The sequence below is a fragment of the Schistocerca serialis genome, chromosome 2 (genome assembly GCF_023864345.2).
Source record: "Schistocerca serialis cubense isolate TAMUIC-IGC-003099 chromosome 2, iqSchSeri2.2, whole genome shotgun sequence".
NCBI classification, from domain to species: domain Eukaryota; kingdom Metazoa; phylum Arthropoda; class Insecta; order Orthoptera; family Acrididae; genus Schistocerca; species Schistocerca serialis.
In genome coordinates, this window is record NC_064639.1 from 401,816,070 (window position 1) to 401,828,740 (window position 12,671).

Sequence of the window (12,671 nt, forward strand, 5' to 3'; positions counted from 1 at the left end):
TAAAGACTGGAAAAAAGCTCAAGTCACACCAATACCCTTAAAGGGAAGTAGGAGTAATTTGTTGAATTACAGGCCTATATCACTAACATCGATTTGCAGTAGGGTTTTGGAACATATACTGTATCCGAACATTATGAAGTACCTCGAAGAAAATGATTTATTGACACAGCATGGATTCAGAAAATTCTTGCGAAACACAACTAGCCCCTGATACTCGTGCAGTAATGATTGCTATTGACAGGGGATGTCAAATTGATTCCATATTTTTAGATTTCCAGAAGGCTTTCAAAACCATTCCTCACAAGCATCTTCTAACGAAACTGTGTGCCTATGGAATATTGCCTCAGTTGTGCAACCGGATTCATGATTTCCTGTCAGAAAGGTCACAGTTCATAGTAATGGACAGAAAGGCATAGAGTAGAACGGAAATAATATCTGGCATTCCCCAAGGAAGTGTTATAGGCCCTCTATTGTTCCTGATCTATATTAACGACATAGGAGACAATTTCAGTAGCCGTCTTAGATTATTTGCAGATGATGCTGTCACTTACCGTCTTGTAAGGTCATCAGGTGACCAAAACGAATTGCAAAATGATTTAGATAAGATATCTGTATGGTGTGAAAAGTGACAATTGACCTTGAATAAAGGAATGTGTGAAGTTATTCACATGAGTACTAAAAGAAATCCGCTAAATTTCGATTACGCGATAAGTCACACAAATCTGAAGACTGTAAATTCAACCAAATACTTAGGGATTACAATTACAAATACACTAAGCTGGAACAATCACATAAATAATGTTATGGGTAGAGCCAACCAAAGATTGCGATTCATTGGCACAACACTTAGAAGGTGCAACAGGTCTACTAAAGAGACTGCTTACACCACGCTTGTGCACCCTATTCTGGAGTATTGCTGTGTGGTGTGGGATCCACATAAGAGGTGACTGACGGATGACATTGAAAAAGTACAAAGAAGGGCAGCTCATTTTGTATTATCGCGAAGTAGGGGAGATAGTGCCACAGACATGATACATGAATTGGAGTGTGTATCATTAAAACAAAGGCGTTTTTCGTTGCAATGGGATCTTCTCATGAAATTTCAATCACCAGTTTTCTCCTCCGATTGTGAAAACGTTCTGTTGACACCCACCTACATATGGAGAAATGATCACCAACATAAAATAAGATATCAGGTCTTGCACAGAAAAATTTAAGTGCTGGTTTTTCCTGCACGCCATTCAAGAGTGGAACGGTAGAGAGACATGATTACGAAGGCTTTCCTGGCATAATAATTGATAATATTCTTCTCGGGTGTGCAACTGGATCATAACGTCATCTTGACACAATATTTCAGCGGTCCAACTGGCCACCATCTTCAGGTGAGAGTGCTGGTACACGATCTCGCTGGAACTGACTTCTCAGCTCAAGCAGCGGCCCCTATTATAGGCCGCAGAAGGCCCACAACGCGTGCGCGAGAAGGTGCCGGAGCTGCCCTCTAGCGCAAGTAAACATACCGAGCCACCAGTGGTGGAAACAGGCAAAATCGAGATATCGCTATCAAAAATTAAAAATTATTCCGACGATTGAAACACAGTCTGTTGTTTTTTAATGTCTGATAACACCGCGTTCCAAGTCTTGCTTAAAAGGTAACCCTTGTCTCTCTTAATAAGGTTATCGGATAAACGAATCTCTATGGATTCTTTTAAAACACAGTCCCAATAGCGAGATGCAGGGGCAACCATTTGTGTCCCTCAGTGAGACAGTGCTCCGCCACTGCAGATTTCTCAGGCTGAAGCAGCCGTGTGTGCCGCTGGTGCTCAACACATCAGTCCTGAATGGTTTGGATTGTCTGACCAATATAAGCCTTCCCACAGTGGCAAGGGGTCTTGTACACACCGGGCTTCCTCAAACTCAAGTCATCCTTAACAGAGCCAAGAAGCGTTCTAATCTTGGCTAGCGGGCGAAAAATACTTTTGATATGATATCTTTTTAGAATTCTTCCTATCTTCATGAAATGCTCCTAGCAAAAGGTAGAGAAGCCACCGATTTGCAGGTATCATCTTGTGGTTTAGGCAAAGGTCCAAACTGGAAAGCATGACGGAATCAGATTAGGAAATGAGAGGGAATCAAATTAGGAAATGATACACTTAAAGTAGTAGATGAGTTTTGCTATTTGGGCAGCAAAATAACTGATGATGGCTAAAGTAGAGAGGACATAAAATGTATAGTGGCAATGGCAAGAAAAGCATTTCTGAATAAGACAAATTTTTGAAAACCAAGAAAAGATTTAAATGCCAGGAAGTCTCTTCTGGAATATTTGTATGGGTTGTAGCCACGTACGGAAGTGAAACATGGAAAATAAACAGTTTAGACAAGAAGAGAATAGAAGCTTTTGACATGTGATAAAGCAGAAGAATACTGAAGATTAGATGGGTAGATCACATAACTAATGTGGAAGTACTTCATAGAATTTGGGAGCAAAGAAATTTGTAGCACAACCTGACTAGCAGAAGGGATCGGTTGGTAGGACACATTGCAAGGCATCAAGGGATCTCCAATTTGGTTGGGGGGGGGGGGGGGGGTAAAAATTGTGGAGGGAGACCAGTAAACAGATTCAGAAGGACATAGGTTGAAGTGATTACTCGAAGATGAGGCAGCTTGCACAGGGTAGAGTTGTGTGAAGAGCTACAGCAAACCACAACAACGGTTTAACTCATACTTGTTAAGGCTTCTTCTAGCCAGAGTGATAGTCTTATGTTTCCTGACTTCAGGATTACATTCCCCTTGAAGGGACTTCAAAGTCTCGCATCCGTCGGCCGTCGTAATTTAATATATTATTATGTTGATTGTTGCCGACTTACATGGTGGGCCTTAATCAAAATATTTCATTCAGTTTTGATTTACAATTAAATGCTTTTGTGAAGTTCTCCTTTGTAACAATATTAATCTTAAATTATTTGTTACGTTAATGAATGTTAGATTCGCTGAATCTTAAAACATGAGCATATAAGTTGAACAATGGAATCAACTTTTCATATTAATTTCCTCGGCTAGTCAGTTCACTTCAAAGCAAAAAATCTTTAGTTATTAATTACAATTGCGGCTCACACACGCGCAAGAGTATTTCTTCTTACCTCTGTTAAGCATTACATTGTAGTCGGAATCCTGGCTCTGGCTCTCGGCTGTGGTACTGAAAATAAGAATCTTAAAGCTATGTATGTTCTGCAACTTCAGGCGGCAGTAGAGAAAAATGTATATTATGTTAATAGCGGGAGAATTTTTCGCTTCCCCTAATTTTTTATAAGTTAATATCGCCACGTAATGGCGTCGTTGGCTGCATCGACTGCTGCGATTGTTGAACTGTAAATTACTCGAATGCAGGTTAATTCAAAGGAAGGTGGACATGGAATCGGGATCACCTCTTACAAATTAAAAGTGAACAATGATATTAAATCAGTATATTATCTGCTTAATTAGTACAAATATGCTTACATTTGCCAACACTCGCAAGATGTCTGTCTATACGCAACCAAGACGAGAAGAAGTGAAGACGACTAAAAAATTAACAACAGAGCGTATCTTGTCGTCTCTTTAGATCATTTTGTTATATTTCTTTGCCCTCGAAACTTACACAGAGAAATTATTATAATCGGGTACATGAGAAAAATGTATGTTGTTCAATTTTAAAATGTCTCTTCTTTATAAATACTGTTTTTTAAGTCTTTTCATATTATTTCACTGGGGACGCTATAAAAGCAATACCACTCTCTGAAGCATCTGTCACTAATTTAAATGGCTCGTGCATGACTGCACATTTCAGTATAGGTACCTTTACTAACACCTGTTTTAGTATATTGAAAAGTTTCTGGTACTCCCTTATTCCAGAGCAATTTTGATCTTTTTGTTAGTAATGTTAACAATGTAGGATCATTCAGTACTTGGTTGTGCCGATAGTGGCAATAAAATCCTACTAATCCTAGAAAAGAACATAATCGTTTCATATTCTGGGGTTCCAGGCTGTCCTTATAGCTCTTATTCTTTTAGGATCAGATTTGATTCCATCTGTGCATACCAAATGTTCTAAATCTTTAGTTCCTCCCTGCCAAAATGAGAATTGGATAATTTAATAGTAATACCTTTTCGTAAAACATCTTTAGAGTTTTGTTAACAAGGCTCAGTGCTGCTCCAATGTTTTGAACACCAATAAAATGTCATCAGTGTAGATGTTCGGTTCTTGTAATAACTCTTTCCCCAATGCTTCATGTAATGCATGAATATAGACAAACAGAAATATTTAGGACAAAAGGCAACACTTTCAATTGATATGACTTTCCATCAAACAAGAAAGCTGTATAATATTTTGAATTATCGTGCAACTCTGGTTGCTTGTATCCTACAGTCAGATCCATTGAACTGAAATATCTGGTGGTTCAAACCTAGCAGGAAATTCACCTATATACATAGATCTGTTCTTTTGGTTTCTACAAGGTGTCCATGACTTAAGTTGCACTTTCAAAACACTGTAGAAAGTGTACTACTGCTCAGAATGACATCACATGTGAACAGCATATTAATGATGCAGGGGGAAACATCTTGAACAAAAACATTAAAGAAAATTGTACCAGTTGATGGCACTGTAAGCATCAGAATACGCACATGAACAGAAGCATGGTACACACCTCTTTGCGTCTGAGATACCCAACATGACTGTTCCTGAAGGATCACGTGCTTCTAGTGGAGCTCTTTTACAAGAACAGTGACTACACACCAGCAGCCCTGCAGTAGTTCCAGACCCCTTAGGGTATGTAAAAAAAAGACATTAGTCTGTTGCCTGCTAAGGATTTGTAGAAAATGATTACAAAATTCTGAAAGGCAGGGTCTCATGAAGTGCAATGTGGCAGAGGGAGGAAAATGGTTGATTCGACATCCATCAAAGATGGGGCCACAGCATTGCCAGAGGGGACAAGTGGTAGTATGCAATAATGCAGTGCATGAGGAAACTGCCCAAACATTGGAAATGTCTGTGAGCCTGTGTATAGAATCCTATGAAACATCTTGCATTGCTATCCATACAAAAATCACTCATGTTCGGGAGTTTCTTCCTGCTGACCTGCCAGCAAGACAAATGTTCACTCTGGAATTTCTTGCTGACACGGAAGTGGACAATGAAAGGCAATGGAACATTCTGTGGAGAGACAAAGCCAATTTTCATCTCCGAGGATAAGTCAATACACAGAATTTCAGAATATAGACAATGGAAAATGTGTGTGAACATCATCTGGTACCACTTGACTGTGCACAGGTGACTGTGTGGTGCGGGTTGATGGCATTGTTTATGTTAGGACTGTATTTTTTCAATGAGATGAATCCTGTCAGTCCTGTTACCTGTAACAGGTACCTGTTACCTGGTGAACGCTGCACAAGTCTTTCGCACACCATCATTCCAACCATTTGGCAGCGTGGATTTGTAGGTAGGATCATTTTTATGCAAGATGGCACTCCTCTGCACATTGCACTGCTAGCAAAGCAGCTGATGCAGAGAGGCATTTCGGAAATGACAGAATTATCAACTGTCATTCCCCCCACAGTCTGGCCGTCAAGGCTGTGGGGCTGTCTGAAAGATGTGTTCAGTGCTCCAATTACAAATGTTGCTGAGTTGAAGGCACACATTATGCAACACATTCTGAACATGACCCCCAAGACAGTCCAATCTGTTATGGGACATCCATTTCTTAATTTCAGCTTGTGGCAGAAAACAATGGACAACATACTGAATGTCTTGAGCCAGTCTTGTGAGAATTAGAAACTGATGTAATTTAGCTTTTTACATTGTTCTTGGCCTCAGAAGAATAAAAACCAATTTTTTCCACATCTGATATGGAACAACCTCACGGTGGTGGATGGGCTTGCCCCTAAAAAACACTGCCACAATTGGTGACTGCTGAATTTTGGAAGCCGTGCACCTTGAATTCTGTGTGTGGTGTAATGTGCTGCTCAAATGTTAGCCGTCATGTTGCCCTTCATCTGTCATTTGTAGCTGACCCCATCTACCTTATGTCAAGCTTTCCATTAACTTTTCATTGACTTTAACAATATTAGACCAATCTTGTAATTTTCTTAATATTTCTGATAAACTGGTTTCCATATTATAGGTAATAACTAGCATGCAATATAAACAACAATATACTCAGTTAATAGCACTTTGTTATTCTATTTTGACATTGGTGCACAAAAATCAGTGAAATGTATGTCATCAACCATTCACAGAATGCATTAGTCTTAGGTCGGTGCAGGGGGGTGCAGAAAGCGATGCGCAGAAAGCAACGTGTTTTCTCAGTTGTGCGCATGACGTCATGGTGGAAGCAGCTGTGCCAAACAGTACACAGTTCGAATTGTGTGTGATTGTTGTTGTTGTGTTGTGTTGTGTTTGAAGGAGCATTTTTGATTGAGTTCTTTCTTCTGAGGTACTCAGTCAACAGGGGAAACATTCGGAATTCGGGAGTGTTACGGTTTTTGCTGTAATTGATATTTGATTCGGAACTGAAATAGTTAGCGATAGTGGACAGCGGGATCAACATTGTGTTCGCCATCTCTATAGTTTAGGGTTTTTCCTGTGAAATTCTTATTGGAGGAACTACAAGTGAATGGGAAAATTAATTTTTACAATGCAGACTGTGCTGTTATGGGCTGTTTTTCCTACAACCGGAGCACAAAGGGAACTGACATAATGTATCACAGTTTCCCGCGTAATGAAACATTACAAAAACTATGGTTTTCGAAATGTTGTAGGAAAGACAGTGTAAATGTTGCGCATGCACGAATATGCTTTCGACATTTCGCAGAAACAGATTACTTAAGGGATTTACAGTCTGAATTGCTTAATTTGCCCCAAAAAAGAATGCTTAAGCCAGGTGCAGTTGTTCCTTCGTGCAATTTGCCGTGCAGTAGTGCGACTGTCAATGTGTCGCCCGCAACAGAAGACAGAACCAAACGGTATAAGAAACGAGAACTACATAAGAGATCTCTGGAAAAGCTGTCACCCAGTAAGAAACATCATAATAAGAGCACATGTACAGATGACAGTTTTTTTTTCAGACACAGATAAAGTTACTTTCATGAATACTATAGCGGCATTAGAAAGAAGGAATGCTGTTCTTACAAACAAGTGTGTGCAACTTCGAGCTCTTAAGTAAATTCATTTCAATGCGATTAAATGAATAGTTTCTGATTTATTTGAGCCAAGGTTTCGAATTTCAAGTATATGTCAGTGTCGTTGTGATATGATATTTTACCGATGTGTAAGGCATAATCTGCGAAAGAATATAACTCATCAGTTTTAACTGTGATATTTTAGCAGCAGAAAAGCAGTTTAGACATCTCAATTCTGGTATAAACAAAATCTTCCGTCGAAAACTTGACGTAAACGCGCATGCCGTGTCGTCTGCTTGTGAGCGCTTGCTTCCACGCTGACGTCACTAGGCTAGCCAGTGGCAGAGCAGAGCGCTTACTGCCCAACCTTATTATTTAGTAACCTTGGGTCGGTGCTAAGTACAGCTCATCTAATCATGCACACTGCTAGCTGCGCTGCATTGCTTATGCATCACATGTGAGCTAAGTGATATAGTGATGAGCCGCTGCATAATCATTGCATAGCCAGTTGACTAGCCACTGCACCGCAAAGCAGAGGTGCGCTGCTGTCATACTGGTTGGCTTCTGCAAGGTTGTCATCAAAGGTCACTGTTGCAGTCTTCTTCAAATCACAGCATGAAATTCTTCCTAGTTGTAAAACAATGAAGTGGTCTCCACTTATATGGCAGAATTTACTTAAGCTCCCAGATATCCTTGCTTATTGACTCTTATTTTTATGGTCAACAAAACTCCTTTGTCCAACTCTTTATAATAGTTAACACTTCTTTTGTCTCAGTCACCTTAAAATCGTTTCTTCTTAAATATTTAAGTCAGACAACACCTCCACATGTGCCTCTTTATATTCTTTCTGCTATTGGTTTTATGTTGCTCTAGGCAAAATTGTATCATCTTGCAGTTTCTTTGTAAAAGAAACTGCGTGATTCCAGAGACCTTTTCATGTCCCAAACATCTATGATAAAGCGACAAATGAAAATCTGTACCAAGGATGGGATTTGAACTCTGGACTCATGCTCACTATGTATGTGCGCTAACAGTTATGCCACCCTGGTACAGTAGCTCCGCACATCTATTCGGACTACTCTAGTGTACCTCCCTCCTTAATCCAGATTCCCATTTATGCCTCAGCCAACTTGGTGCTCTTCAGATTTGAATCCTGGCCTTGTTACAAAATTTTCATTTGTCACTTCAGTCTGCAGGGGTAATCTGTAAGGGTTTCATTTTTACCAACTGAGGTAAGCAGCTCTAAAGAATAAAACTGTAGAAAAACAGTGTATTGTCTTTCTGCATAATAGTGGTTTCACAGACACAAAGGAAGAAAGAAAAGGAGGCAGGCTGTAACTTAACGTACCATTGATGTCATGGTTATTAGTAAACTAACTCTATCTTGGATGAGTTTGGAGATGGGAATCAGTGGTAACTTTGTGTAAGAAACTATCCCAGCATTTGCCATGGAAATCTAAAGTGTTTCAACTGACGGTGCGTCTCCATTCAGCTATCTGTTTGGAAATATTTTGTCTCTTGTTGTAATTTGTATGCTTGTCTTTGCGAAATGTGTGTGAGGTTGTAAGTGGTCATGTTTGCATTATGTGGCAAAGGGGGAGGGTGAAACATAGCATTATCCTATCAAGTAGCATGAACAGGACTGCCGATGTCAACATCCGTATCAGAAACGCGGTTCACCACCAACAATGCCACATGCCCTCACTCCATGAGACACCGTAAACAAGTTTGGAATTTAGCCTAGGGCACAGGTGAGTCTGTTGACCAGGAAGTATATCGTACTGCCTCTCCTCCCCTTGCCGACTAAACACTGGTGATGAAAATGTCTTCCAGCAGCAAGATCTGAACTGACTACCCCAGCATCAGTGCCACCGGACAATCGTTCATTAATATCAGCTAAGAAGGTAGGTCCCATGTGACTTTATGCAGTAGGATACTAACAGAAAATTAGACAGAGCACCCACATCTCAATGGCACAAGAATGATATGCACCACACATCTGACTTGTACCATTTCCAAACGGTGTCCTAAAAAATGTAAATCAGAGCTGCAGTGTAAAGTACTCTTACAATCTCTCTCTTTTTTTTCTTGGTCTCTTAGGAAGACAGAACATGGGCGAACAGACTGTAGCATGCATGTCAGGCATACTGAAAATCAGTGTGTGTGCCAGTTTAAGCGCTCTGTAATTTCCTTCAAAATAAAACTGTTGCTGAAGTTTCCTTCATTGTTTTCAAATAATGATCAAGAAACAAATGTATGGAAAAATTTCAGATAACTTTGGGAGAGAACAACTTCGCACACAAGGAAGGAAGCAGTATCACACTCAAAAAGGGTGCACACTGAGAAATGATGACATTTTTATGAGGAAACGACATCAAAGAAAACCTTGTGTGATATGTATTGTAACTGACAAATTAGTAATTATAAATCATTTAAATTTGCATATCATATTTATTTGTGTCTCAGAGCGGAGCAGAAGAGAGCTTTTATCTTTTGGATAATTTTAGTTACTTGGTGTCACTCCACATTTAGGACATTAATTTTCTCTAATATGGCAACTGTTCAAGAGGCAAGTCTTCAGTGAGATGGGCTCCCCTCTGCATATACAGTTTCCTCAGAATCCATGTATTTTGGCTGTTAAGTGGTCTTGGTTATGGCGGTCTGACAAACATCTTCCATTCTTCTAAACTTGTGTTGGACAGGGCTCTATTTTTTTTTTTACTAACATCCTTTTCAGTTGGCTACAAAAAATAGAGCCAACTTAATTGATCTCTTGTTTTCTTACAAGGGAACCTCCCCATCGCACCCCCTTCAGATTTAGTTATAAGTTGGCACAGTGGATAGGCCTTGAAAAACTGAACACAGCACTGTCGTGTGGAGCATCGAGAGACTGGAATGCCAACAGGCACAGCATCGGGAGCCTCTGGGACGGGGAGCTGGAAGGAAAGGGAGGGGGGGGGGGGGGGATGGAGAGCGAAAAAGGAGAGGAGAGGTTAAAGGAAAGATGGTCGTGTGCGTTGGCAGGGAGCAGTACACTAACAGGGTGGGAGATAAGAACAGGGAGGAGGTGATAGGACAGAGGGATGGAAACTGTTGGGTGATGGTTGGGTACAGTAAGTTACCATAGGTTGAGCCCAGGATAATTTTGGTAGCGGACAATGCATTGTAAGAATAACTCCCATCAGTGCAGTTCAGAAAAGCTGGTGGTGGAGGGGAGGATCCAGATGGGTCGGGTAGTGAAGTAGTCATTGAAATACAGCATTTTATTTTCAGCTGCATGTTGTGCCACAGAGTGATCTACTGTGCTCTTGGCCACAGTTTGGCACTGGTCGCTCGTTCTGGTAGATGTCTGGCTGGTAGTCATACCTTATAAAAAGCTGTACAATGATGGGGGCAGAGGTGGTATATGACTTAGCTGCTTTCACATATGGCTCAGCCTCTGATGGGTAGGATAGTCCTGTGACCGCACTGGAATAGGAGGTGCAGGGTGGGTGGATTGGGCATGCCATGCACCTGAGTGTTTCACAGGGATGTGATCCCTGTGGCAAGGAGTTGGGATAGAGATCAACTAGGATGCTGTGGAAGTTGGGTGGGTAATGGAACACCACTTTAGGAGTGGTGGGAAGGATCTTAGGTGGGATATCCCTCATTTCAGAGCATGACAATGATAATAAGCTCTTTCCTTCTCTCCCCTGACTCTTACCATGCTATCCTTTCCCCTTCCCTGACTCCTCCAGGTTGCTGCTTCCATTTTACATGCCAGTTGCATTCTGGTCTGAGCTGCTGGAGATGGCGATCATGTGTGCAAGAGGTGTGCTTGCTTGTGTGAAGCAGATGGACTAACCACTATGCCGCCTTGGTACAATGGCTTTGCACAACTGCACGGACCACCCTAGCACAACTTCCTCCTCAATCCAAATTCCCATTCACGCCTAAGCCCACTTGATATACCCCCTAAACTAGAATAGCACTGCAGAGGCTTTCCAATTGTGCTGTGAAGCCTTGCTTCTTGCCAAATTTCATTATTCCAGGTGACAAGGAAGTACCATACAAGTTTTAGTAATTGACTCTGTGAGCATCAAAATATGTGACATAAATGGCCATAGGTTTGACTGCACTGACATAAACTTAAATCATGGAAAAGTTAGATTGATACCGCAAAGGTGATACATTGAGTAGCAGAGAGGCACAATGAAAAGACCCTTACACATTAGCTCTCAGCCAAAGGCCTTGCCAGAAAAGGACACACAGACACACACACACACACACACACACACACACACACACACATGCACGCACACGTACATGCGTGTGGGGCTGTTTTTTAACGAAGGCCTTGTTGACCGAAAGCTCTGTGACAGTCTTTTTGTTGTGCCTGTCTGTGACTCAGCCCCTCCGCTATATGATTAGTAGCAACTATCTGTCATAATAATGTTACATTCCGTCCTGCATTTTCCATTGTTTGATTATTATAATAATAATAATTATTATTATTATTAAAGCTTCCTTCTACTTGCTCTTAAGATTTGCGTACTGTCGCTCTCACCAAAATGCAATGAATCATTTGTGGTTTTCAGGTGTGAAGACGCCAATTCTGTGTACAATCTGTCACCTTTCAGATGTGTATGTCAACTTTTACCTTATAAAATATCTTTGATTTCCATTCTTGAAATTATTCATTGTAGTGGACCTTACCCATGCCATTGGACTTCATCATGTGGCGATGTGCAGGTGCTAGAAGAGAGCTCTGATTGTTCAAGCTATTAAACGATGAACTCATTTTTTTGTATACACTATTTACAACAGAATTTTAATTCTTTACAACTTTGCCTACGATTTGCAGTAAACGGGTCTTTTGCAGTGTGTAGCTTTCAAAAGGTCACAACATATTGTATATATACATTACATTTCAAAGTGAGAGACAAATCTCCTGTACGTCTTCAGCTCTTCAGCTGTTCAGGTGTTTACGTTATTGACTGCACCCTTTGCTGCATGATCTCCAAGGCCCTGCCGAGCCGCAAAGCCCAAAGAAAAAGTGCTCTGCCACAGCAGATGGAGAGGTTTGTTCACCATCGTGTCATGTCATTGTTCAGAGTCAACATCTTTTACACCCCAACTGCGAAAATAGCAAAGCAGATCATGCACAGTGGGACGTTCCACACTTAACTACTGCATTAAACGTTTCCAATTCACACAAATGTCTTTCATCTGCCTGAGTGGTCAGAAGTGCACATGTTATTCCGTAGGATAGAAATGTTACACCACTGTGTGTGTGTGTGTGTGTGTGTGTGTGTGTGTGTGTGTGTGTGTGTGTGTGTTGGTGGGAGGGTGCATTGCACCTGGGACTCTGTCTTGGCCGGCCGGAGTGGCCGTGCGGTTCTAGGCGCTGCAGTCTGGAGCCGAGCAACCGCTATGGTCGCAGGTTCGAATCCTTCCTCGGGCATGGATGTGTGTGATGTTCTCAGAGCCATTTTGACTCTGTCTGGTTTCCAGTTCACATTCTTCTTCTTGATGAAGGA

The 12,671-nt window shown here is 41.1% G+C and overlaps 1 protein-coding gene across 6 annotated transcripts in view; it reads left to right on the top strand.

Moving 5' to 3' along the window:
- The window catches only part of LOC126457236 (nuclear pore complex protein Nup93-like), a 225,671-nt gene that overhangs the window by 80,052 nt on the left and 132,948 nt on the right, over positions 1-12,671 (top strand). The gene's annotated exons all lie outside the window — the stretch shown is intronic.